Source organism: Gopherus evgoodei, chromosome 12 (assembly GCF_007399415.2).
Source record: "Gopherus evgoodei ecotype Sinaloan lineage chromosome 12, rGopEvg1_v1.p, whole genome shotgun sequence".
NCBI classification, from domain to species: Eukaryota; Metazoa; Chordata; order Testudines; family Testudinidae; genus Gopherus; species Gopherus evgoodei.
In genome coordinates, this window is record NC_044333.1 from 2,173,747 (window position 1) to 2,199,452 (window position 25,706).

General features: G+C 52.0%; 1 pseudogene; it reads left to right on the forward strand.

Moving 5' to 3' along the window:
* The first annotated feature begins 767 nt into the window (after positions 1 to 767).
* LOC115660161 lies at positions 768 to 21,576 on the forward strand (annotated as a pseudogene).
* The last annotated feature ends 4,130 nt before the right edge of the window (positions 21,577 to 25,706 follow it).

Sequence of the window (25,706 nt, forward strand, 5' to 3'; positions counted from 1 at the left end):
AAAAAGGTGTGACCTTGTTGCCCAGAAGGCCAACAGCATATTGGGGTGTATTAGTAGGAACATTGCCTGCAGATAGAGGGAAGTGATTATTCCCCTCTATTTGACACTGGTGAGGCCACATCTGGAGTACTGAGTCCAGGTTTGGTCCCCTCACTACATAAGGGATGTGGACAAATTGGCAAGAGTCCAGCGGAGGGCAAGGAAAATGATTAGGGGGCTAAGGCATATGATTTATGAGGAGAGGCTGAGGGAACTGGGATTGTTTAGTCTGCAGAAGAGAAGAGTGAGGGGGGATCTGATAGCTGTTTTCAACTACCTGAAGTGGGGTTCCAGAGAGGATAGAGCTCAGCTGTTCTCAGTGATGGCAGATGACAGAACAAGAAGAAATGGTCTCAAATTGCAGTGGGGGAGGTCTAGGTTGGATATAAGGAAACACTATTTCACTAGGAGGGTGGTGAATCACTGGAATGGGTTATCTAGGGAGGTGGTGAAATCTCCTTCCTTAGAGGTTTTTAAGGCCTAGCTTGACAAAGCCCTGGCTGGGATGATTTAGTTGGGGATTGGTCCTGCTTTGAGCATGGGGTGGGACTAGACACCTCCTGAGGTCCCTTCCAACCCTGATATTCTATGATTCTGTGATGGGTAACAAATACACAAATAAGATCTGTCTCATTCCATTAGATGGCAGCAGAGAGCTCATTCCCAAGCCCTAGCTTTATAAAACCCAGGTGCAGGGGACGTGGGGGCCAGAACTAGCCCCGCTCTCGCTGAGCACAGGCCCTGCCAGCTGGGGCACAGGCAGGCGAGGACCATGGCTGGCTTTAATGTCCGCAGCGTTCTGGTGACTGGGGCCAATCAGGGAATCGGCCTGGAGCTCGTCAAGCAGTTTCTGGAGAAACCAAACCCACCCGAGTGGGTCTTTGCGACCTGCCGGGACCCGGAGGGAGAGCGAGCGCAGGTGAGAACGGGGCGAGGTGAGATGGAGTTAGCTGTACCTGGTGGTGGGGAGGGGGGGGAATCTGAAGAAGCCTTCAGCTCCGAGAGCAACGTGCCAGGGGAGGAGGCGACAGCAGACAGGGCTCCAAGCTGAGGGTTGTAGCTACACCCGAGCTAGCTTTAAGAGAGGTAGCTCCAGTCCCGGAGCAGTGAGGATGCAGTAGCACAGGCTAGCCCTTGAGTAATTCCCCAGGGGCTCCTGGCCGGCTTGTACAGCTTCTACACGTTGTGATTGCGGTGGAAACTTACCCAGTACTGCCAGCCTCAGGAGAGACACAATCATGCGTCCAACCCCCAAAATCATGATACTTTTTACAAAATCAGTTTTTTAGTCTGTCTTGTGACTTTGTAACTCCCCTCTATCCCTCTGTCAATGTGTGCGTGGATCATTTCAGGTGGAAAAGTCAATCTTTAATGCACACAAAATGCATGGCAGTCCCGGGCTGCTCCAATGGCAACTTCACTCCCCGTCTTCCGCCTCTTTCCCCCTCACACAGGTGAACGGCCATTCATTTCCTATGGCTGTCTGACCCAGCCGCAGCACTTCTCTGCTCAGCCTCCACGGCACCACTTCCCTGACTCCCCCCTCCCTTGTCTGCCACTGCCCCAGACCCTCTGTCTGCTCTAGGGCCATGCTTACATAGAGGCAGGGCTGCTCTGTGTCCTCAGCCCCGAGGCTCTTGCCCACATGCCCACCCTGGGAAACTGCAGAACCAGAGTTCCTTCTTGTGTCATCGCCGAAACCCTCACTCACAACCAGTTCACGAGAGCTGGTAACACTGCCACACTCCCTTCCCCTGGCTCCTGAGCGAGGACTCCTCTTCCCCACAACTGCCCCTTCTTAGGGGAGCTGCCCCCAGCGCCATCCCTGTCTTCTGAACCACTCAGCCTCACACCTGCGCCCCATCCCCATAAAATTCCTAAACCTGCTTCCTGCCCTCCAGTGCCCTGCTCCTCTCCAGGGTCCTCATTCACAATGTCCCAGCTGCTCCTTGCAGTCGCTGTGCCCTGTCCAGCCCCCGGCGTCACACACTCCCAGAGCGCACGCGGGGAGAGGGCAGAGAGCACAGGTGTGTTAGTGACAGGGAAGTGGTTTGTGTTCCTGACTTGATCGCACTGAATTAGATGATGGCGTTTTAAATGCTCAGGAGACAGACAGACGCCTCCTACCGACCCGGAAAGCCAGAGCTGGGTGCTGCACCTGGGGGCTTTGCAGAGTCAACACAATAAGATACTGACTTGGTCCCAGGTAGCAGCAGGGAGCTGGACTCAGCCCAGCCTGGCCATCCCCAGGGGTGGCGGCTCCCTTAATAATCATTGACTTTATTCTTTTCCAGTAATTGAAGAACTTGGTGTCCAGGCATCCAAACCTGGTGATCGTTGTGCTAGGTGGGTGTCCCCCCCGGAACCAGAGTTAAGGTTCCCTTCTCTGGATTATGTTGTTCCCCGTTCCCTGTCCCCCTCCATAGCCCCATTCCCTGCCCTCCAGATCTCAGTGGGGAGAACAGGACCAGAGTCAATAATCACTCGGAGCCCACTGACTCCTTACCCAGCCCCAGAGAAGGTAGGTGTGAGTGGGGAGCCCTACAGAGGTCGGATAGACCTGGGTGGGCTGGGAAAGCCTCAGGACCACCACATGCCAGGTGCCTCATGTGACAATCACACCGGGGAGCTCTGTCATGCAGTCCACCTCTGGGATGGAGCCTCATGCATCCAGCTGATCAGTTCTCTCACCTACAATGCATTCAAAAATAGTTTTAGATCATTCCAGTTCTTTGTCTAATGTAGATCAACTACACACATCTGAAATATTCACTAATTACAATAAATTTGGGGTTTTTAAATATACTACTAAGTTTGTCCAAATAACTAATAATTATTATTTTTTAATTTTCATTATCCTTTCCTATTGTTGCCCCAGTACAACTCCACTTCTCTGGACCCAGCAGCAACTTTTCCTCCCAACTTCCATCGCCTCTCCTACCTCTCATTCCGGCTGGAAGAAGCCCCTTGGTGCCTGGGAGTGGGGTGTGCTATGGGGTGACATGAGGGAGGAGGAATCATGCATCTGAACCCCCTGCTCTGTCTCTATAGAAGCTACAGACCCAGCCAGCATCAAGGCAGCAGCAACCAGAGTTGAGGAGCATCTGAAAGGCATGGGGCTGAATCTGTCGATAAACAATGCTGCGATAGGGAGGCTGAACACACTAGAGTCTGAGACACCGGAGGACATGTCCCTGGTGTACGCAACCAACGTGATGGGGTCCCTGCTGGTGAGCCAGGTAAGGGCCCTGACAGAGGGCAGGTCACCAGCTGTTCTGGGGTTACGGGATCTGGTTATGGGATCAATGAGCCAATCCGGGCAGGGCCCTGGGGTGGGGGCAGGGCCCATCCCACCTGAGAAATGGGCCCAGAGTCCCAGATCCACAAGCGGCCTAGGTATTGTGACGCTCCCGAGAGAGCCAGGGGAAGAGCGATGTGATGCACAGACCCAGGCACGTTATAAGAAGGGCCACACTGGGCCCCCCTGTTGGTGTCACAAAACATTACCCTAAGTAACTTAAAAGGTAAAAGGCAATAAGGATATGGAATCTCCCTGTTTAGGCTTCAGATGAGCAAAAGTCCCTCCATGTTTAAACTCTAATTAACCTAACAGGCCAATAAACAGAAAAGGCCAGGTGCAACATCCGTTATCAGTTGCCATACAGCTCAAACCAGTATAAGGCAAAACTAATAAGGCCTGCATACTTTTGGCCGAGGTTAAGAAGATAACGTTTCACAAAAAAGAAAGGACAAGCTTGTAATTCAAAGGAGTGGACCTAACAAGATAGACCTGTAGTCTCCAGCTTTGATTAACTGTTTAGTGTAACTGCTTGATGTAACTGCTACGAGGGGGAAAGGGGGAGGGAGGAAAGAACGGACGGGCTTAGCTAAAAGTAAAGTATAAAAAGGTAAACTGCTTGTATTAGGTGTGCTGGATCTGAGGCGTGCCAAGTCTCCCAGCACTGCTTTGAACTCAAATAAACTTGTGTTTTGCTTCTCCACCCTGGTGTGTTTATTGGCGCTAAGCACTCCGGGCACAAACCACTGTTGCTTGCCTTGGGCAGCCTCTGTGCCTGCAACAGTTTTTGGCGTCCCTGGGTGGGCATCGAGGCTAAAATCAGCCTTGCCCGGACCCCTCTCAGCGGCCGACGGATCGCGACGACGACCGACACCCAGCGCGCACCGGTGACTTCATCGGAGGCCTCGGCAAAGACGCGGTTTGATCTACCCCGAAGGGCACAACGGTGCAACGCGCTCGGACAGTGGAGAAGCAGCTGCGGGCAATGGTGGAAAACCGGTCCCTCGGATAAGGTAAAAACAGTCCAGTTGTCTGGATTTTTTCCTTTTGCCTGTTAGAACCTGGGAACGCCCAGTGTCACCCTAGGATATGGGGCAGAAACAGAGTACAGGCAGGGCACGGTGTACACTCTTAAAATGCATTCTAGCCAATTGAAAAGTGTTTAAATCAAATCCACTAACTAAAAGCAAATTAAAAAAATTCTGTACAGTAGACTGGCCTCAATATCAACTGGAAGGTCAGGAGAGGTGGCCACCAAAGAAATCTCTTAATTACAACACAATCCTTCAGTTACTTTTGTTTTGTCAGCGTACGGCTAAATAAAATGAATATATGTATGCACAGCTGTTTAGGTTGTTAAAAAATAAATCAGATCTTTTGCAAAAGTGTAATCTCACTCCGGCAGGTCCGGTAGTTGCTACTGGTATTCCCCAGAACTCCCCTCCGATTGTAATAACAGATTCAGTGTCCCCTTCGGCTGTAACACCCCCACCGTATAACGAAAAGGTGCCTAAAGCCCCAGGAAGTGTCCCCCCGGTGGGACTCTATTCGTTAGTTACAAATGCCAGGTTAGCATGCGTGCCAGAGAGAGATGATGAACAGGCTACTATCCTGCAAGTTTACAACCATGTCCCTTTTAGCCCCGTGGAACTGGCAGCCTTTATAACACAGGCTTGGAAATTTTCAACAAACCCAAGCCAGTTTATCTCAGTTTTTAAGGGGTGCCTAGCTAGTCACAAGCCTGACTGAAATGACTGTCAAATCCTTCTAAGAACCCTGTTGTCTAAAGTAGAGCGGAATCAGGTTATAGCTAAGGCAAGGGAGAAAGCACAACAAAAACATAAGCATAACCTACATGCCCCCCATCCTGATGTGGCGGTTCCCGGGGCTGATCCCAGGTAAAACCCTAATACTGCCCCGCAATTCACCCTCCTCACTTCCTATAAGAATTTAATTTTATATGGTCTCCGGCACTCAGTGGTTAAACACAATAACTGGGCCAAGCCCTATAAAATCGTGCAGGAGTCAAAGAAAAGCCCAGTTGCCTTTTTGCAGCATATTCGGAATACAATCCAGCAACATACTAATGCAAACCCCAATAACCAGGCAACTTAGGCAATTGTCAAGGGCATCTTTACTAGCCGTGCAGCCCCTAATATTAAAAAAAAATTACAAAAAAAGGAGGATTTAATGGGTATAACCATGGCACAAATTCTAAAAACGGCCAATAAGGCTTATAGCCTTAAAAAAGAAAAAAAAAAAAAGTAAAAATAATGGTTGCAGCAGTACAGGCTGGTGGCAAAAGGTTTCAGGAAGGTGGTAGGGGCTGGGGAATGAAAGGCCATGGGCGTGAACGCCCTGGTTTGCAGGAAAGGAGTCTGGGTCGCAACCAGTGTGCTATATGCAAACAGAAAAAACACTAAAAAAATGAGTGCCCCGAGAGGGAAAGTACCCCTATAATGGCAGCAAAAAATCAAGACTAGGGGTGTCAGGGGAGTCGGACCATCCTCTCCCCAGAACCCCGAGTAAAAATGCGGGTAAAAAATTCAGAAATAAACTTTCTAATAAACTCTGGAGCAGTACAAACTGCTGTAAACCAACCCCTTCAGCTGCCAGTGCAGATTCTCTCACAGTAGTGGGTGCTACAGGAAAAGGAGCTGAGTGTCCAGTGTATGCCCCAGTGGAATGTGCCTTGGGAAACAGAACTATATCTCACAAGCTGGTCTACCTCCCTGATTGCCCAACACCCCTGCTAGAACGGGATCTGCTTTGTCGCTTAGGAGCCACCCTGCATTTTACCCAAAACAAAATAACCCTTACCTTACCCCCCGAGAATGCCTGGGTAATGGCCCTTGCAATTAAACCTTCAGCTATGCAAGCCCCAAAGTGAAGCCAGTGAAAGGACCAAGTGTACCCCTTGGTATGGGCATCAGGGGTCCCAGGAAAGGCTACCCATCAAACCCCCATTAATGTTCAGCTCCTGCCAGGGAAAGGTCCGGTGCAAATCAAGCAGTATCCAATCAAAAGAAAAGCCAGAGAGGGTCTGTAGGAAACTATAAACCGCTTTCTACAGTGTGGTGTGCTTCAAAAATGTCAGTCAGCTTGAAACACCCCCATCCTGCCTGTGCAGAAGCCCGATGGCACGTACCGGCTAGTGCAGGACCTAAGGGCAGTTAATGAATGAGTTAAGACTCTGCACCCTCTGGTCCCAAACCCCTATACACTGTTGGCCTCTGTAGGGGGACAGTACACCCATTTTTCAGTTCTTAATTTAAAAGACGCTTTCTTCACAATTCCAGTCAATACTGCATCTCGGGAAATTTTCTCCTTCGAGTGGGAGAACAAAAAAAGGGTTAAAAAGCAGCTCTGCTGGACAGTGCTAGCCCAGGTGTTGAAAAATTCCCCCACCCTTTTTGGTCAAGCCCTGGCTAAAAACTTGAAAAAGTGAAACAATGAGAATAAAATTCTCCTCCTGCAATATGTAAATAACCTGTTAATTGCTGCTGTGGGTCTCAACCTGTGCCTTAAAGCAACTGTGAGCCTTTTAAACTTTGTTGAACTCTGGAAATATCGGGTAGCAAAAAGCAAGGCTCAAATTGCTCTCACAAAAGTGCAGTACTTAGGATTTCACCTAAGGCAGGGGGAGGGTCAGCTTTCAAACAAAAGAAAAAAGGCTATCTGTCAAGTGCCTGTCCCAAACAATCGTAAAGGGCTCACGGCCTTTCTGGATATGGCAGGCTTCTGCAGGATATGAATCCCTGAATTCGGACTGTGGGCAAAACCACTGTACAAGTGTGTTAAGGAAGCGAACCACAACCCCTTTCACTGGTTCCCAGAAGCTAACAGGGCATTTAAAATTCTAAAAAAAAAAACTAATAAAAGCCCCAGCCCTGGGTCTGCCAAATCTCTTTAAACCGTTTCAGCTGTATGTGCATAAAAGGAAAGGAGTGGCTCTGGGAGTGCTTACTCAGTTGTTAGGCACCTGGAAGCGTCCCGTGGCTTACTTTTCCAAACAACTGGATCAGGTTGCCAAGGGGTGGCCAGCGTGTCTATGAGCAGTCGCTGCAACTGCCCTAGTCCTTAAAAAAGCTGAAAAGCTAAATTTGGAAGGAACTGTGCAGGTCTATACACCCCACATGGTACAAGCCCTGCTGGATGCCAAAGATGGTCTCTGGCTCACACAGGCTCGGGTGGCTCGGTATCAGGCTAACCTTTTGGAAAACCCCAAAGTCACCCTGCAAGCTTGCCCCTCCCTTAACTCAGCCACCCTGCTGCCAGAAACAGAGGAGCAGGAACATGACTGTTTAGATGTCATAAATGCCCAATACTCCAGCCACCTGAACTTAAAAAATCAACCACTCCCAAATGCAAATTATAAGTGGTACACCGACGGCAGTAGTAGTGTTACAAACGGACAGAGGAGGGCGGGCTATGCTGTTGTAACTCTCCACGAGACAGTGGAAGCAGAAAGCTTGCCTGCCGGGACATCAGCCCAGCTGGCTGAAATAGTAGCCTTAACCCACGCGCTTGAGCTGTCAAAAGGGAAAAGAATTAACATTTTCACTGATTCCAGATATGCCTTTGGAGTGCTACACATTCATGCAGGTCTGTGGGAGCAGAGAGGAATGCTGACCACCCAGGGCTCTCCGGTCAAGCATGGACACCAGATTCTCTGGCTTCTGGAAGCAGTACAGCTCCCCTCAGCGGTAGCAGTGACACACTGCAAGGCTCATCAAAAAGAAGACCATGATGTAAACAGGGGCAACGCCAGAGCGGATAGGGAGGCCAAGCAAGCTGCTACCCTGGAACCACTGAAAGCTAAAAATGCCCAGATGCATGCCCTCATCCCATCGGTAGGGGAGCTCCAGCCCCTCAGTACTCTCACGAGGAAAGAAACCTGGCCGACACACTTGGACTCCAGGAAAAAAAAGAAATGGCTTCACTCCATGGAAAAAAAAATCCTCGTACCAAAAAGCCTAATGCGGCCAGTGCTGCAGAGACTACATCAAACCACTCACACTGGCAAAGTGTCTCTAACCCAGCTTGTAAATAAATATTTCCTAACCTCTGGACTCAGACCTCTGGTCTCCCAGGTACAGGCCAAATGCTTAATCTGCCAAAAAAACAATCCCAAACCAGGACTTTCAGTGCCACCTGCTACTCTGGAACCCACCCCGGGCCCAGGACTGGTCTGGCAAATAGATTTTACTAAGTTCCCTCGAACTCAAGGGTACAAATACCTCCTCATCTTAGTAAACCGATTCAGCGGATGGCCCGAAGCCTTCCCATGCCAAAATAATACTGCCAAAACAGTGGCTTTAAAGTTTGTCAAGAAAATCATTCCTCAATTCGGACTTCCCCAGTGAATAAAATCTGACAATAAACCACACTTCACATCAAAAATCATTCAAAGTATCTCGGATGTCCTACAGGTCACCTGGAAGCTCCACACTCCATGGCGACCTCAGGCCAGTAGAGTAGTAAAACGCACCAATCAGACAGTCAAGCAACATCTCTCAAAGGTCTGCCAGGAGGCCTCTCTTCGGTGGCCTGATGCTCTGCCCCTTGTTTTACTCCGTGTCCGTGCTCTCCCAAAGGGTAGATTAGGGTTTAATCCCTTCAAAATTATGTTTGGAAGGGCATGGCCTATAAATGGTACACCGGTTCTGTTAGGGGAGTGGGAAGTAGAATGTGGTTTCTTGTCTCAGTACATGCTCTCTGTCTGCTGTTCTCTGTTCTCTTCACAGGTACACCAAAAATTTGCAGCCTCTCCTGCTGAACAAACCTATCCACACCCTGCAGCCAGGTAATTCCGTCCTCGTTCGTTCCTGAAAAAACAAGCCTCTCCAAAAAAAGTAAAAAAAAACCCACACCGTCCTACTGACCTCCCACACAGCGGCCAAGGTTAAGGGACATAAAAACTAAATCCACCACTCTAAACTAAAAAAAATGCCAGCTCCTGAGCAGTGGACCGTCCAGCCAGCACCAAAAACTGCCAGCAACAATCTGGAACTTAAACTGTTGTTTAAATGACATAAGGGCCAAGCCTCACCCTCTCCAATCTCTTAGGCCCTTATATGCGTAAAAGCCCTTTAGTGTGGTCTCACATGCTCCTATTTGTCAACCACAATATTGCTCTCTTCACCAGCGGTGGGCAGTGCATGTACTGGTACACACAGTACACAGGGGCCCCAGCCAAAGGGTTCACAGGTTCTTATCACCCTGCTTACCTCCTGTGGGTCCCACCTGGGTACAGGTTCATGAGCAGCCCCGCTATTATTTCCACCCTACCGGTACAAAATAATAAATGCAGTGTTTCCCCTTTGGGCGCCCTGATTCCCTTCCCCGAAAAAACCCTAAAACCTGGTTATGTTTGTTTTCAAAGGGCCGGCCTAACTTGTTGGCCTGGTCCCTCCTGTTCTTAATTTGCCTGCTATTAGTAATTGTTATTATGTAAATATTTGAAAAATTGTAGTTGTTAGGCCCTAAGGTCACCTACTCGGTATGGGTCCAGGTCCAAAGTCTGCCATAATGTTACTTTTTGCCATGGGAGCACTTTTCTTGTTAGTCCCCGCTTCCCTCCCAGCCCATGCGGGGTAAAAAAAAAAATCTCACTAACCTGAAAACAAACACCTATAAAGCCTTAAAAATTGCCTTTGCCCAAAAGTTTAACCTTTCTAACTGCTGAATATGCTCCCAAATCCCGCACCATGCGGCAGGATTGCCATAAAAAGCAGTTCCCCAAAATTGGTCGAATATTTGCCAGGTATGGCAAAGCATTAATGGCTCTCAATATCCCCCACCCATCCCAAGAATTGCCCCTGAATGGCCTACTCTAGCCACAAACTGTCCCAAGGAAGCCCGGTTTAGCCTCACCAATTATCCTTGGAAGCCCATCTGGAACAGCGCTGTTATCCCTCAGCCCATCAGGCTTCGTGCCGTTCCCCCTGGCCTCCTCTGTCGTGCGCAAAATAGGACGGCCAACCACACATGGTTTGCAGGTAACAGTACCTGTCAATATTATTTAACCCCGACCACTAACGTGCCCATTCCGGTTTATAACAGCTCCGAACAGAACTCTGAAAATGGGTTTGCATATTGAACCCCTGCAAAAACTGCACAAATGGCTCAGGAATATAATGGCTTATTGGGCAATGGCCTGCTCTATCACATATGTGGTCAAAACGCCTATAAGTGGCTCCCTCATAAGTGGTATGAAAGCTGTTACCTGAAATTCCTTGCCCCTCCGTTGTGGGCCCTGGCCCAAGCCCCGTATGGCTGCCCCAGACGGCGCAGGTCGCTGTACGCCACTCCAAAGCCCATTAGTAAGGAAAACAGGCTTGGTATGATCCTCCTTCCATCATATGGGGTGGAACAACTGGCCCAACTCTACCAGAGGCTTTCTGTGTTCCTCACGAAGTTTGCCAATAACACCCTGACTATAAAAAAAGGCATCAGCTCTAAGCTTTATCAGCTCCGACTGCTGGCCCTGCAAAACCGCCAGGCCCTAAATTATGTTCTGGCATCACAGCGCGAAGTGTGTGCCCTTATTAAAAATAAATGCTGTACTTATGTCCCAGAAAATGCACAGGACCTTAACAAACACATCCTGTCGACAAAACAAGCTTTAAAGCAGTAAAAGGCCCAAGAAAGAAAACCTGTCACTTTTAACTTCCTCTAAAGTTGGTTGCCCAACCTGGGAGGAATAGGAGGGGGCCTCATGCGGCTCCTCCTCACGGGGGTAATGCTGTGCCTGGTCACCCTCATCCTAACTGCTTGTTTTAAAATGCTCCTCCGTAAGCCTTGTGCCCCCCGTACCCTAGAACTCCCAATGTACCCTCTTATTAGTTACCCCAGCTCCATGGCATTTAATCATATCTTGTCCGCAAAGTATAAAAAAACTCAGCCAAAAGCTTGTTAAGTATTCTCAAAGGAGGGAATTGTTGGTGTCACATAGCATAACCCTAAGTAACTTAAAGGGTAAAAGGCAATAAGGATATGGAATCTCCCTGTTTAGGCCTCAGATGAGCAAAAGTCCCTCCATGTTTAAACTCTAAATGACAGGCCAATAAATAAAAAAGGCCAGGTGCTTCATCCGTTATCAGTTGCCATACAGCTCAAACCAGTATAAGGCAAAAGTAATGAGGCCTGCATACTTTTGGCCAAGAAAAAGGAAATAACGGTTCACAAAAAAAAAAGGACAAGGTCGTAATTCAAAGGAGTGGACCTAACAAGATAGACTTGTAGTCTCCAGCTTTAATTAACTGTGTAGTGTAACTGCTTAATGTAACTGCTACGAGGAAAAAAAGAGGAAAAAAAAAAAGGGACAAGCTTAGCTAAAAGTAAAGTATAAAAAGGTAAACTGCTTGTATTAGGTGTGCTGAATCTAAGGTGTGCCAAGTCTCCCAGCACCGCTTTAAGCTCAAATAAACTTGTGTTTTGCTTCTCCACCCTGGTGTGTTTATTGGCGCTAAGCACTCCGGGCACAAACCACTGGTGCTTGTCTCGGGCAGCCTCTGTGCCTGCAACACCCCCAGGTGCCTGTCTCACTCAGGGGCCCAGGGAACTTTTCCAGCAGAAATTCAGGCTCCCGCGGGATGAGGTGGTGATGGTTTCCAGTGTATCCTTTCTCTGTGACAAATAGTCCCCAGTGGAATCGTTAGCCAGCATGATGGAGAGGGGGTTTTCGGGGGAAGGGCCCCTCCTGTGCAAACTGCATCTCTCGCTGGTTAGCTTCAGTCTCAGGCATAGGCAGCGAGTTCCATACCCATGTGGTGCCCGGGCCCCAGCAATATTCAGAGCCAGGGGCCCAGCTCCAGCAATATGTGGGGCCGGGTGTCCCCCCACACCTGTGGCCCCCCCATGTCTCCCCCGAGTGTCCCATGGCCCCCACTTGCTGCCTCCGACACCCTTTCCGGCCCTGAGCAGAGCATCACTGATTGTCTCTTCCCTGTGCAGCTGCATGTTGCCTCCCTGCAGCAACTGCTGTGGCAGGGTCCTAGCACCGCCATGTCCACTGCCAGGGCAGACTGACTCTGAGCCAGCCCTTCCTCCTCAGACCCTTCCCTTTTCCAGCAGGACCCTCCACCAGCACAGCCCCCACCCCGCCTGCAATCACCGCTCCTGCCCCATGCAAGGAGGCAGCCCCATCCCTCACCCCCAGTGAGGCTACAGTGACTGTGTGCTACTGGGGCGGGGGCAGGAAAGGGGAGATCCTCCCCCAGAGCTTGCTGCTGCTGACAGGGAAAGGGATGGGGGAGTCCTCCTCTCTGGCCCCTGTCCAGGAGCAGCCTGCCTGCACCCCAAACTCATCCCCAGCTCTGCCCCTCTCCAGAGCCCACACCCCAGCCAGAGCTTTCACCCCCACCTCATCCTCAACTATCTTCCAAACCCTGAGCCCCTCTAGCACCCCAAACACCTTATCCCCAGTCCCAGCCAAAGCCCTCGCCCCCCACACTCCTCCTCTTAGTCTGAGCCCCTCCCACACCCCAAACCCCTCATCTGCAGCCACAGCCTTCACGCCTGCACCCCATCCCTCTGCACTCCTCCCATCCCCAGCCTGCACCTCAATCCCCTGCCCCAGCCTAGGGCCTGCACCCCAGACCTCCTCCCTCACCCAAACTCTCTCCCAGAGCCTTGGGCAGGTTGGGGGCGGACTTTGGGGGGGCAGAGTTTGGGCACTGGCGGGTTCTGGGCACCCCCAAAATTTCTACAAACATGCCACGCCTGGTCTCATGTGCCTCAGCATCTCTGGTCCCTTCTCCCTCTACCTTTTCCTTCCCAGCAGCAGCCCAGCCTCCCTTAGGTGTGATTCACAGGACAGGCTAACTTTGCTGTGAAGTGAGTGCAGTGTGTGCTGAGCTGCAGCTGTGCGAGGGCACCAGCTGCTTTCTCTATCGCTCCCCAGCAGTGGTGGCTGACTGGGACTGGGGATGGCCAAGGTGAGCCAAGAACCTGTCTCAGCTGCAGGGGCTGGTCTTGGGACTCTGCTTCCGGCCCCTTGGGAGCTCGTCCTCAGTTCCATGGGTGAGAGGCAGGGGAAGAAAGGAAGCCGTGTCCGGAGCACAGGGCAGTGTGAGGCAGGGACGCCTGGGCTGTCAGGCTGGAGAGGCCCAGCTGACGGGGCTGTTAGAGTCAATGTATTAGGCAGGGTTTGCGTAGCCGAAGTGGCAGCTGGTCTAGCCGGCCCTTGGCTGGAACGGGGTGAGAGGAGACTCGGCAATGGCGTTCCCCCGGCACTGACTCTCCTTGGCTGTCATAAGGGGTGTAGAGGTATGAAAGCCGGGGGTGTATGTCACATTTGGGTCCATGGGGCAGAATGGCCAAGACTGGCTGCTCTGAGGTCCTTGTGCTCCATTCCCTTCCCTTCCAAATCAAACCATTTAACACAAGTTCAGCTTCTCACTTCTGGCCTTTTCCCCAGCCCAGGGTCTGCTGCAGGGACCTGGCTACCCCTACAGGACTCGTGTCCACAGCTCATATGCCTGGGCCTCCAGCCGACCCTCTGTGCTCTCTTCTCCTTCCCAGCCTGCTCCTAGCAGCACTGCACTGAGCCTGTGTCACACATGAACCGGCTGCTTTCCCCTGCCGGAGCCTGGCCCCTCCCTGCGCTCTCTTATGCTCAGGAAGGCTCCTGTGAGGACCATAGAATCACAGAATATTAGGGTTGGAAGAGATCTCAGGAGGGTATTTAGTCCCATCCCTTCCTCAAAGTAGGACCAACCCCAACTAAATCACATCCCAGCCAGGGCTTTGTCAAGCCTGACCTTAAAAACCTCTAAGGAAGGAGATTCCACCACCTCCCTAGTTAACCCATTCCAGTGCTTCACCACCCTCATTATGAAATAGTTTTTCCTATTATCCAATCAAAACCTCCCCCACTGCAACTTGAGACCATTACTCCTTGTTCTGTCATCTGCCACCACTGAGAACAGCTGAGCTCCATTCTTTCTGGAACCCCCCCTTCAAGTAGTTGAAGGCTGCTATCAAATCCCCCCTCACTCTTCTCTTCTGCAGACTAAATAAGCCCAGTTCCCTCAGCCTTTCCTCACAAGTCATGTGCCCCAGCCGTCCCATCATCCAGATCACTAATGAAGATATTGAACAAAACCAGGCCCGGGACCAACTCCTGGGGCACTCTGCTTGATACCGGCTGCCAACTAGACATGGAGCCATTGATCACTACCCATTGAGCCCGATGATCTAGCCAGCTTTCTATCCACCTTATAATCCATTCATCCAAATCTGTACCTTTATAACTTGCTGGCAATAATACTGTGGGAGAGCGTATCAAAAGCTTTGTTAAAGTCAAGATATGTCATGTCCACTCCTTTCCCTATATCCGCAGAGCCAGTTATCTCCTCATAGAAGGCAATCAGGTAGGTTAGGCATGACCTGCCCTTGGTGAATCCATGTTGTCTGTTCTTGATCACCTTCCTTTCCTCCAAAAGCTTCAAAATGGGTTCCTTGAGGACCTGCTCCTTGATTTTTCCAGGGACTGAGGAGAGACTGTAGTTCCCCAGATTCTCCTTCTTCCCTTTTTTAAAGATGGACACTATATTTGCCATTTTCCAATTCTGCAGGACCTCTCCCCAGCACCACGAATTTTCAAAGATAATAGCCAATGGCTCTGCAATCACATCAGCCAACTCCCTTAGCACCCTCGGATGCATTAGACCCGTCCCCATGGACTTGTGCACGTCCAGCTTTTCTGAACAGTCCTTTACCTGTTCTTTCAACACTGAGGGCTGCTCACCTCCTCCCCATATTGTGCTGCCCAGTGCAGCAGTCTGGGAGCTGACCTCGTCTGTGAAGCATTGAGTACTTCAGCTTTTTCCACATCCTCCAGCTTGCCTCCCTCATTCATTGAGGGTCCCACACTTTCCCTGACCTTCTTCTTGTTGCTAACATATCTGTAGAACCCCTTCCTGTTACCCTTCACATCCCTTGCTAGCAGCAACTGCAGTTGTGCTTTGGCCTTCCTGATTACACCCCTGCAGGGGATCTCCAAGCTGTCTGATCTCTGCCCCGCAGCTGCAGCTGATCAGCCAGAGATGGGGCTGGGCCCAGTTCCCCTTAGAGGACCTGTCACCCTCTCACAGGTTCCTTTCTCCTAAGCTGACCCTGTGGGTGCTCTTTTCTTCCCTCCCACCAGGCTCTTTCCCCTCACTTTGCCCTGTGCAGGCCCCACTGATGGTGGATGTGAGTGTCTGAGGGATCCCCACACTCTCCAAGGAGAACGGGGCCTTTGTGAGCTGACTGTTCTAATGTGACAGCCGTGCCTGGCCCTGCCTGGCCTGGCCTGGGCTCCACAGGCTGGTTTTGTGCCATTTAGCCAGCCTGAAAGCTGGGCAAGTGCTAACCCCCCTATGCCCAGCAGAGCGGAAAGACTGGACTCCCAATGCCGGGGCTGTGCTGGTGCCAGGACCGTGGCAGGTGAGATCAGGGCAGCTCAGCACCCAGAGAGCAGCAGGAGCCAAGTGGTCAGGAAGCTGGTTTCAAACTTCCTGCTGAAAGAGTCTGCGAGACAAAGCGGGCTGCAAGGAGCCAGCGAATGGCAGGTGACGGGCCCAGAGACGCCTCTAGAGAGCAAACTGAAATGGCAGCTGCTGCAGGGGAACCGGGGCAGCCCTAAGCGTATGGAGACCAGAGCCCGGGCTCAGTACTACGGCAGAGCCAGGGGGCTGGAGTGAGAGCAGGAGCTACGGGCAAGGCTGCTCTGGCTCTCTGGAGACCTGCCGATGAAGGAGGGGCTGGCAAGGCTGGGGAGAACCATTCTGTGTCCAGTGCAGCTCGGCTCCTGCCCGGCAGTCTGTGGGGTTAGAGCCGCTCTCTGCCTGGCTGCAGCTGGCTGCCAAGGACATCGGGCCAATAAACCTCTCCCCTGTAACGTCTCTGCCTAGCGCCTCGCCCCTGACACCAGGTAGAGTGTCCATGCCAGGCAGCTCCTCGACCTCCCCACTTTGGTGCAGCCCCTCTGGCTTCTGGGCTGGGAACTAGACACTGGCACTGGCAGATCTCCAGCAACCTGTTATTTGTCATGGTTTGAATGATACCTTGGGGCCTCCTTTTCCCAGTGAAGCCTGGTGCCCCAGGCATCAACCCCGCAGCTTCCATTGGTCATGGTTCTCACCCAATGGGAGCTGTGGAGTTGTCATTTGGGCAGGGGCAGTTCATGGAGTCTCCCTCGCTGCCCAGGTGCCTAGGGGTTGCAGGAACCTGGTAGCCACTGCTGGCAGCTGTGCGGAAGCAGGGAGCCCTCCAGGCCCCCACTGTGCTGCCGACTGGACTTTTAATGGCCCAGTCGCCAGTGCTGACCGGAACCGCCAGGGTCCCTTTTCGACCGGACGTTCCAGTTATCCAGTCTTCATCCCAGTTTCAGCTGGGCACAGCCCTACCTCCCTGAGGGACTGTCTTTCTGCTTCCCAGCACCTCCTCGCATCCCAGTGGGCCTTATTCTCCTCTCCTCCCCTCCAGCAGCCCCATTCCCAGCACTCACAGGCGGGGACACATACCTCGAACTCCTGGGTGCCAGTGGTGGGGTGACAGACCGCAGGGTCGCTGCAGGAGCACACGCTGCAGCTAGGCCCAGCCACAGGAGGAGCGTGAGGAGCTGCAGGGTATGGACAGAGACCTGTGGCAGTTCTTGCCTCTCCCTGCTACAGGCAGGTGGAGGGTCCATCACTCCCCAGTCCACTCTTACCCAGCCAGGCTCCAGCTTCCAGTCGGGCCAGAGGGCAGGACCTGAGGGAGAAGAGGACGAGCAGGGGACTGGGTCCGTGGCAAAAAGTGGATGAGCCAGACCTGTCCACTTTCAAAAGTGGCAGGGCCACGCCCCTTGGCGTTCTCTGTTCCAGTGCCACTGTCCCTTGGCGTTCTCTGTTCCGGTGCCCCTGCCTCACAACCCGGGCTCCTTTCTCCTACGCTGACCTGGGGATGCTCTTTTCTCCCCATTGCCCAGGCGTTCCTGCCCTTGCTGAAGAAGGCTGCCCAGGGAAGCAACCAGAAAGGGCTGAGCTGTAGCAAGGCGGCCATTGTCAACATGTCCAGCGAGGCTGGCTCCATCCAGAATGTCTTTATCTGGCATGTGGGCCAAGCTATCTCCTATCGCTGCAGCAAGGTACAGGATGTGCTCAGTGTCACTCAGTGCTTTCCCCATGTTCCCTGCCCTCCTGCCCAGCCCTTCTAGCTTCCACTGCTGTGCCAGGTGGGACCAGCTCTTGTTCAGCTGCCTGGAATTCAGGTCAGCTCCCGGATTTCCCCTCAGTGAGGAACCTTCCATCGTGTGTATCCCTTCAGGGAAATCCCCACACTGGGAGGCACATGGTGCTCCTCAGCCTTACGCTAGCCAGTCTCAGCACAGACAGGGGAGGGCCACTTTGGAGCTATTAATTATAGCCCTTCCTAGGGGCAAATACACCCAGTTGAGAGACCATCACTAGGTTTAAATGGAGGGGAGCAGATCCTCTTCTGCCCCTGGTGAACCTTTGGGGGAAAACAAAGGAGAATCGATGCCGCATTTACACTTCCCTCTGCCACCCAATGATCATGCAAAACCTAGAGCAGCCTCAGCACTGCTCTAACTTGTACTCAGCTGTCACAGCCCCCCTGAAGCTATGTAGTAGCTGTGGCTGATCGAAGTGCAGCTACATCCCCTTCCCCATGGCCATGCCCCTGAGAGGACCTTGTTGTCCCCATCGTGCATCAGAGACTGCAGCTCACACCAGGGTCCTCACCCGCTTGGCTGTCTCTCCCTTCCCTGCCCTCAGGATCTGGGGTCATTTTCTGTAGGGCTCATTCCCCATCCCCACACGCTGTTGTCTCTGCTCATGATGTCTTGCCCACAGGCTGCTCTGAACATGCTCACCAAGTGCCAATCCTTGGGGTATGGAGGAGATGGGATCCTGAGCATCACTGTCCATCCTTGCTGGGTGCAGACTGACATGGGGATCTCACTCTCCCCCGAGGTAGGTACCTCGCTGGAAGAGGCCGATCATAGCTTCATGTCATGGGGAGATGTTCATCGTAGGGCGACTGGTTAAGCAGTAACCTGTCGCCCCCTCCACTTTTGACGTGTATGGAAGAAAACTGTCGCAATGAGCCTGTCATCAGATCCCACCTCCTGGGGATTCAGCACTGTGTCCTGGGCATTGACCCCCTCTTGCTACTTCCTTGGTTCCTCTGGCTCCTGGCTTCACAAAGCAAATGTCAGCAGAGCTGCTGCCATGGGGCGCTGGGGGAGGTGGGACCTGGTCATCATGGGCACCTGTATGCAGGAATCTGCATGGGGATCCTGCCCCAACTCCCCACCCAGCATCAGGGGACAGTGACCTGGGTTGGCCACTCATGGTTTTGGCTGGCCCCAGGGAGATCCTGGCCTCACCCATGGACACCTAGCGGCCTGGACCTGCACCAGGCCAGATCTGATAGTTTGGGCCCGATTTTAAGCCCAACTAGACCCGAACCAATCCAAGAATGTCAGGTTGTTTTCAAACCAGATCCAGTCTGAACCTGACACTGCCCCTGAATTTCTGTCTATATCACTTCTGCCACCTTGTCCTTGGGGCTCGGCCTGGTGGGGGCTTCCCCTTCGCACGCCCCATGCCAGCCCCCCATCTCCAGCTGCCTCACGCCCGTGGGGTCAGCATGGCAGTGGCTGCATGCCCTGCTCAGGCCAGCCACCACCGCCTCGCTGTGCAGTGTGTGCTGCCGGGAGAGAGGGGCTGCCAGTAATCAGCACACTCGCTCCACAGCATGCACAGCGCAGTGAGGTGGTGGTGGCCAGCAGGAGCACAGAAATGCAGCCACCACCTCACCAATCCTACGGCAGAAGAAAGTAATGAGAGACCCCAAACCCCAGTCAGAGTGTGTCAGGTTGTTTTCAGACTCCACCTGACCCAAATCTGACACCTGTCGTTGTGTCCCGTCAGGTTCCAGTCTGGTTGCAAGGCTCTAGATATCTTCCCCTGGGCCAGCCCTGGAGCCGATCCTGATCTTTCCCCTGGGCACATGGTGTCCTTGGCCATCCCCAGGGCAAGTTCCTCTCCCTCACTCTCCTTTGCCCCATGCAGGCCCCACTGACGGTGGATGCAAGTGTCCAAGGGATCCTGAACGTGCTCCCGACGCTCTCTGAGAAGGACAATGGGGCCTTCGTGAGCTGGGAAGGGAAAGTTCTTCCCTGGTGAGACACCCCCTGGCCACACGACAGGAGCCCTGGGTCAGGCCGTTCCAGTGCCCGCGCTGTCAGCCGTGCCTGTGTCCTCAATAAACCCAGTGTTCCAATGAAACAGCCGTGTCTGAGCCCTGCCTGGCCTGGCATGACAGCCACAGGCTGCACTACGGGTGGAGCTGCCGTGTGGGGGGCGGCTCTATGTGGTAGTTCTCACTGATTCCTCCCACCACAGCCAAAGCCCAGAGCTGGCCTGTGTGGGAGGAGCTGAGCAGCTGCTGGATGGAGAAGGGTGAGCAGGCCTCCATCTGGGGAGAACCCAGTTAACCCAGGAACAGGAACCACACTGAGCAGTCACTGCCTCAGGGAAGAGATCACATGGAGACCCCACCAGACGTTACACACACCCCTTCCCCCACACTAGTGCAATGTATTGACTTAGCGAGGCTGAGATATACAGGCCAACGCTCTGTAACCTGATCCGAGATGCCCCTACGCCCAAAACAGCACAGAGGGCACCGGGAAGGGGGCAGCCAGGAGCCGCTGGCTATATCAGCTCTTTTAATTAATGGGGCGAGGGACCCTTTGGGGATGGGGGAGTTCTCCCTGCCTGCTGCCATTGGTTGGGGGAGGACAGTGCCCTGGGAGGTGGAGGTTGGGGGGGTGTCACACTTTCCCTGGGCGTGGGAAGGAGAGCCTGGAGGAGCTGCACACACACACACACCATGTGGCCCCAGAGGGGTCGGTTTGCTCATGGAGTCTGAGTGGGCTTTAAGCACAGGGTGAGACCAGCCAGGAGAGGGAAAGGTACAGGGGTGCTGGAACAAGGGGGGGCCAAGGTGCCATGGCCCTCCCATTTTTGGAAGTCCACTTTTTGCTGTGGGCCCTGCCCTCTGTCCCTCTTCTTCCCAACGAGGCCCTGACCCCTGGCCAGGCCAGAAGCTGGAGCCCAAGCAGCTGTGGGGAGCTGCAGACCCTCCTACTGCCTGGGGTAGAAGGTCCATGGCTACCCACAGCTTCTCAGGCAGCTCTTATCAGGTCCAGTTGCAGCTCTTCGCCCTTGGGCCCCATCCCCCATGCCAGGCTGGAACCGGAGCTGGGTCCAGGTTAGAGTGACGCTGGCATCTGAGAGGAGTCGTGGACCCATCAAATGCCCTGAGCTTCCCCACCCCAGGCAGGTGGAAGGACCTGATCTCCTCGGCATGGCTCCAGCTTGGTTGGGGACGGGGCCTTGGGAGAAAGAGGAGGAGTAGGGGTGGGGCCGTGAGGTGGGCAGGACCTGTGACCCCCACTTTTAGGAAGAACCCATCTCCCCTGGAGAGGCACCCAACACAAAAGAGAGGGGCTCCCCCACAAGCCAAATGGGGGAAGACGAGGGGACCCTGCTCTGCACTCGGTGGGAAAGAGCCAAAGCAGTGGCAGGAGGGGAGAGGCAATTTCTGTTTTAGTCCTATGTGGAGCACAGGATCTGGTCCAAGAGGTGCATAGAGCTGAACTGCTCAGTAAGAGCAACCATAATATAATTAAATTTAACATCCTTCAGGGCAGGGGGGGCAGAAATACCAAAGAAGCCCCCCACAGTAGCATTTCGGTTCAGAAAGGGGAGCTACCCAAAATGAGGAAGCTTGTTAAACAGAAATGAAAAGGCACAGGCACAAAAGGGAAAAGCCTGCAAGCTGCATGGAAACTTTTTAAAAACACCATAATAAAGGGTCAGATTATAAAACAGTAAGAGGACCAAATATGTGCCACCGTGGTTCATAGCAAGGTAGAAGAAGTGGTTAGAGGTGAAAGGCATCTGTTCAAAATTTAAGGAGAAATCCTACTGAGGCAAATAGAAAGAAGCATAAGCTCTGGCAAGCAAAGTGTAATAGCAGACATAGCAGGCCAGAACGACTTTGAAGTGCAACTAGCAAAAGACTCAGAAACTAACAGCAATTTTTTAAAAAAGTACATCAAAAGCAGGAAGCCTGCCAAACATCAGTGGACCCCTGGAAGATGAAGATGCTAAAGGAGCGCTCAGAGAAGATAAGGCCATTGCAGAGAAGCTAAATGAATTTTTTGCATCGGTTGTCACTGCAGAGGATGTGAGGGAGATTCCCACATCTGGTCTTATCAGTTGCAACTATATTAAAGAACAGAATGATCAGACACAGAGATGAACATGATTTGCTGGGGAATAGTCAACGTGGCTTTAGTAAAGGGAAATCATGCCTCACTAATTTTTTAGAATTTTTTGAGGGGATCAACAAGCAACAACCATGTGAACCAGGGTGGACCACTGGATGCCGCGTCCATGACAGGTAGGACCCACAGCTGTGCGTCTCCTCACCCTGTGCGGTTTCTAACTGTGCGATCCGGAGGTGCTGTCAGTGCTGCAGATCCCTGCCTGGAATGACTCCAGTGCCAAGGTGCCCCTTGGAGAGAGGAGAATTAGATCAGTCACTCTGAGCATCAGCCTGCCCACATTCTGACAGATTAACAGGTGCCTGAAAACCCTGCCCAGAATGTAGGTCGCCCCGTGAAGCTGCATGAACACAGCCAACTCCCATGGCTTTCTGGCCAACTCCTCATGTCCCCAGTTCACCTCCTTTCTGTACTTCAAAGCCCCATCCCTTCTGCTCGCCCTTCTCCTGAGAACGTAACCAGCGAGCACCTCCAACCCCTGCAGGCAGGATCTGCTCAGCTCCTGCTTTCTCCCTGCAGGGCAATGTCAGCAGCGCTCTGGTGACAGGGGTCAGATGTTTCAAAGCACAACCATTGGCCTCATTCCACTGTAATAAAACTTAGAGGGGGGAGGAGTACTGAGGAATCGCAGAGCCACCATATGGCCTAGGGGAGAAGCCACTCAACTGGGGCTATTCCTGGCTCTCGTTCCCACTGACCCGCTGGGTGATCTTGGGCAGGTCACTTCGCCCCTCCGTGCCTCAGCTTCCCCATCTGTAAAACAGGGAGAATGATATTGAGTTTGTTGAGCTTGACCAACAGAAAGTGCGGTGTAAAAGCTAGGTCTTTTGTAATAGCCTAGCCACAGTAGAGTATCAACTGTAACCCCACATGGGACCTACACCTGTGTAGCTGATCACTAACTCACACAACAAAACATTTCTTTCAGTGAAAAAACAAAACTAAGACATTTGCTGACAAAAATTGTCATTAATGCAGTGTTAAATTTGCCCAGAAGTATCACTTATCCTTCCAGAACATCTAGTTCAGAAAAACAGAAACTTCTGCAAAATGAAGGTTGAAGAGCCACATAACCTTAACTCTGCCCTCTTTGAATGATGAGCTGGTAGGCCCAGAGTGCACACACTCGACAGCCACCTTTGCAGAAAGTGCATGTCCCTTAGGGAACAGGGCACAGGACAAGTGGAGCAAAGAATCGAATGCCGTCTTGTTGTGAAGGTAGAACTTGTTCAGCACAACTCACCAATAACCAGGAGCTACCTACCCTTGTTCTATACTCAAACACTGAGCCTGCTTCCCAGACACAACCCCACACTTGTTAAAAACTTTACAACCCCTTTTATAGCTCTTCACCCTTAGTCACAGGTTGACGTGTTGGGTCACAGAAACTCCCTTGGGACTGTCACCTGATGCGCTGGGACTACCTCTGAACCCATTTTCCCTGTCAGATTGGGACTTCAGTACCCTGCCTTGTTGTGCCAGACACACTGGCCTGCTACAAACACAGACCCAGGTCTGAACCATGTCCCCCAAAAGTTTCAGGCTTAACTGAAAACAGCTTAAGAAGTGCTCCTGTCTCTAGCACCCAGATACTCAGTTCCCAAATAAACCTCAAATAAATTCATTTTACTCTGTATAAAGCTTATACATGGTAAACTCAGAAATTGTTCACCCTCTATAACACTGATGGAGAGATATGCACAGCTGTTTGCTCCCCCAGGATTTAATTAATTACTCTGGGTTAATTAATAAGTAAAAAGTGATTTTATTAAACATAAAAAGTAGGATTTAAGTGGTTCCAAATAATAACAGACAGAACGAACTAAGTTACCAAGAAAAATAAAATAAAACACACAAGTCTAAGCCTAATACAGTAGGAAACTAAATGCAGGTAAATCTCCCCCTCAGAGATGTTCCAATAAGCTTCTTTTACAGACTAGACTCCTTCCTAGTCTGGGTCCAGAAATCACTCACCTCCCGTAGTTAGTGGCCTTTGTTCCAGTTTCTTTCAGGCATCTCTTTGGGGTGGAGAGGCTATCTTCTGAGTCAGCTGAAGACAAAATGGAGGGGCTTTCATGGCCTTTCATCTCCTCTCACTTGTGGTACATCACAGCCACAAGATGGGGTCTCTGATCACCTGGGCAAATCACATCTCTATGATTGATTCAGCTTTTTGCAGGCCGATGCCACTGTTTACTTAGTAGTTTGAACATTCCCAGGAAAGCTCAGATGTGTTCATCAATGTAACAAAGAAATTAATATGTACCAGGCTTGTTATCCCAAAGGGAGTTTCTGACATACTTCAAACCAAACACACTGCTTCAGGCAGAACAAACAAACAAATTTATTTGTATAAAGATAGATTTTAAGTGATTATAAGTCAAAGCACAACAAGTCAGATTTGGCCAAATGAAATAAAAGCAAAACACATTCTAAGCTGATCTTAACGCTTTCAGTGCCCTTACAAACTTAGATGTCTGTAGAGGGACGTGGAAGAGAGAGGAAGAGCATGGCAAACATCTCTCCATTTTATCATGGTCTTTCTTCCCCCTTGGCTTTGCCCTCCCCCTTCAGGGTCAAGTGAGCATTAGCTCATCGTAGTCCCAAATTGACCAAGAGAAGCAGAGTGACTCACTCGAGAGTCCAACAGATTCTTTGTTGCTGCCTAGGCCAGTGTGCTTTGTTCCTGTGAGGCTGGGCTGGGTTTGTCCCATGCATGCCCTGAGGAGGTGCGAACTGCCCCTCTGCTCTTGGAGAGTTTTCCCTGGGCCTGTTTTCAGCCATGAGGACACATTTTCAGCCTCATCACTATACACATGAAATTACCACCTATAACATCACTGTAACAACAATTGCTATAACATCACTATAACAACAATGCTCAGTGCATCATGAGCCTTCCAAAGACACCTGACGTGACAAACTTTCCATGGGATGCCACACAATCATTTCATAAGGGTGTAGTGTGTTCCCATGAGGTACAGAACATCACAGACTGCAAACACCCAAGAAAGGGGCCCAGAGCGCTGTCCTGGTGGGGTCTGAACCAAGAGTCCAGCTCCCATAGTAAGGTCCATTTCCCTAGAGATAAGATGGTGAGGGGTCTCCACTGTATCCTTCCTCTGACAAATGGTCCCTCAAGATGACAAGCACGGGTGGAGAGAAGGGGGTTCTCAGGGGCAGGGTTATCTCCTTAGCCAAATGCATTTAGTGCTTGTTAGTCTGTCTGAGGCCACATGGCCTCTCTAGACCCTCCTGCCCAGACATCTCCCTTCCCAGGACAGCTCACCCACCTTAGGTGTAACTCACAGCATGAGCTAACTCTGTGAATTTAGTGCAGCGTGTGCTGGGCTGCAGTGAGCAACGGCTGTGACCGCTTCCCTGACCTTCCCCAGCAGTGGCGGCTGACTGGGGCTGGGGATGGCCAGTGCGAGCCGAGAACCTGTCTCAGCTGCAGGGGCAGCTCTCGGGACCCTCTCTGACTCTCTGCTCCCAGCCCCTTGGGAGCTCACCCTCGGTTCCTTGGGCAAGAGGCAGGGGAAGAAAGGAAGCCGGAAGGGTCTGTGTAGCGAGGTGACGACTCACCCGGCGGCGCCTCCTGCTGGTCGTCCAGGGAATTAGCGTGCCAGCCTCCAGAGCACCCTCTGCAGGCCGGTGCCCCATCTCTCAAGGTTCTGCCCCCTGCAGTACCCCGCAGACCCACTGGGTCTCCCCTCCTCAAGGAACCCCCAACCCCCTATCCCCACCTCACCTCAGTCTTTGGTGACTGCCAGTCACCATCTAGCCCCTGCTCGCTGGGGCGGACTGCAGGGAAACTGCCACCCATCATCGGCAAGGGGGGGTTGAACCTGCTGCCTCTGCCTATCCTTGGGCTGCCCCTCTGCAACCCCAGTACCTTCTTGGCCTTTAACAAGGCCTGCAACCTGGGGGTTTTCCAGGCCAGAGCTCCCCAGCTCCTCTGGCCTTTCCCCAGCCCTGCTCCAGTCTAGGCACCCGGCTCAGCTCCCAGCAACC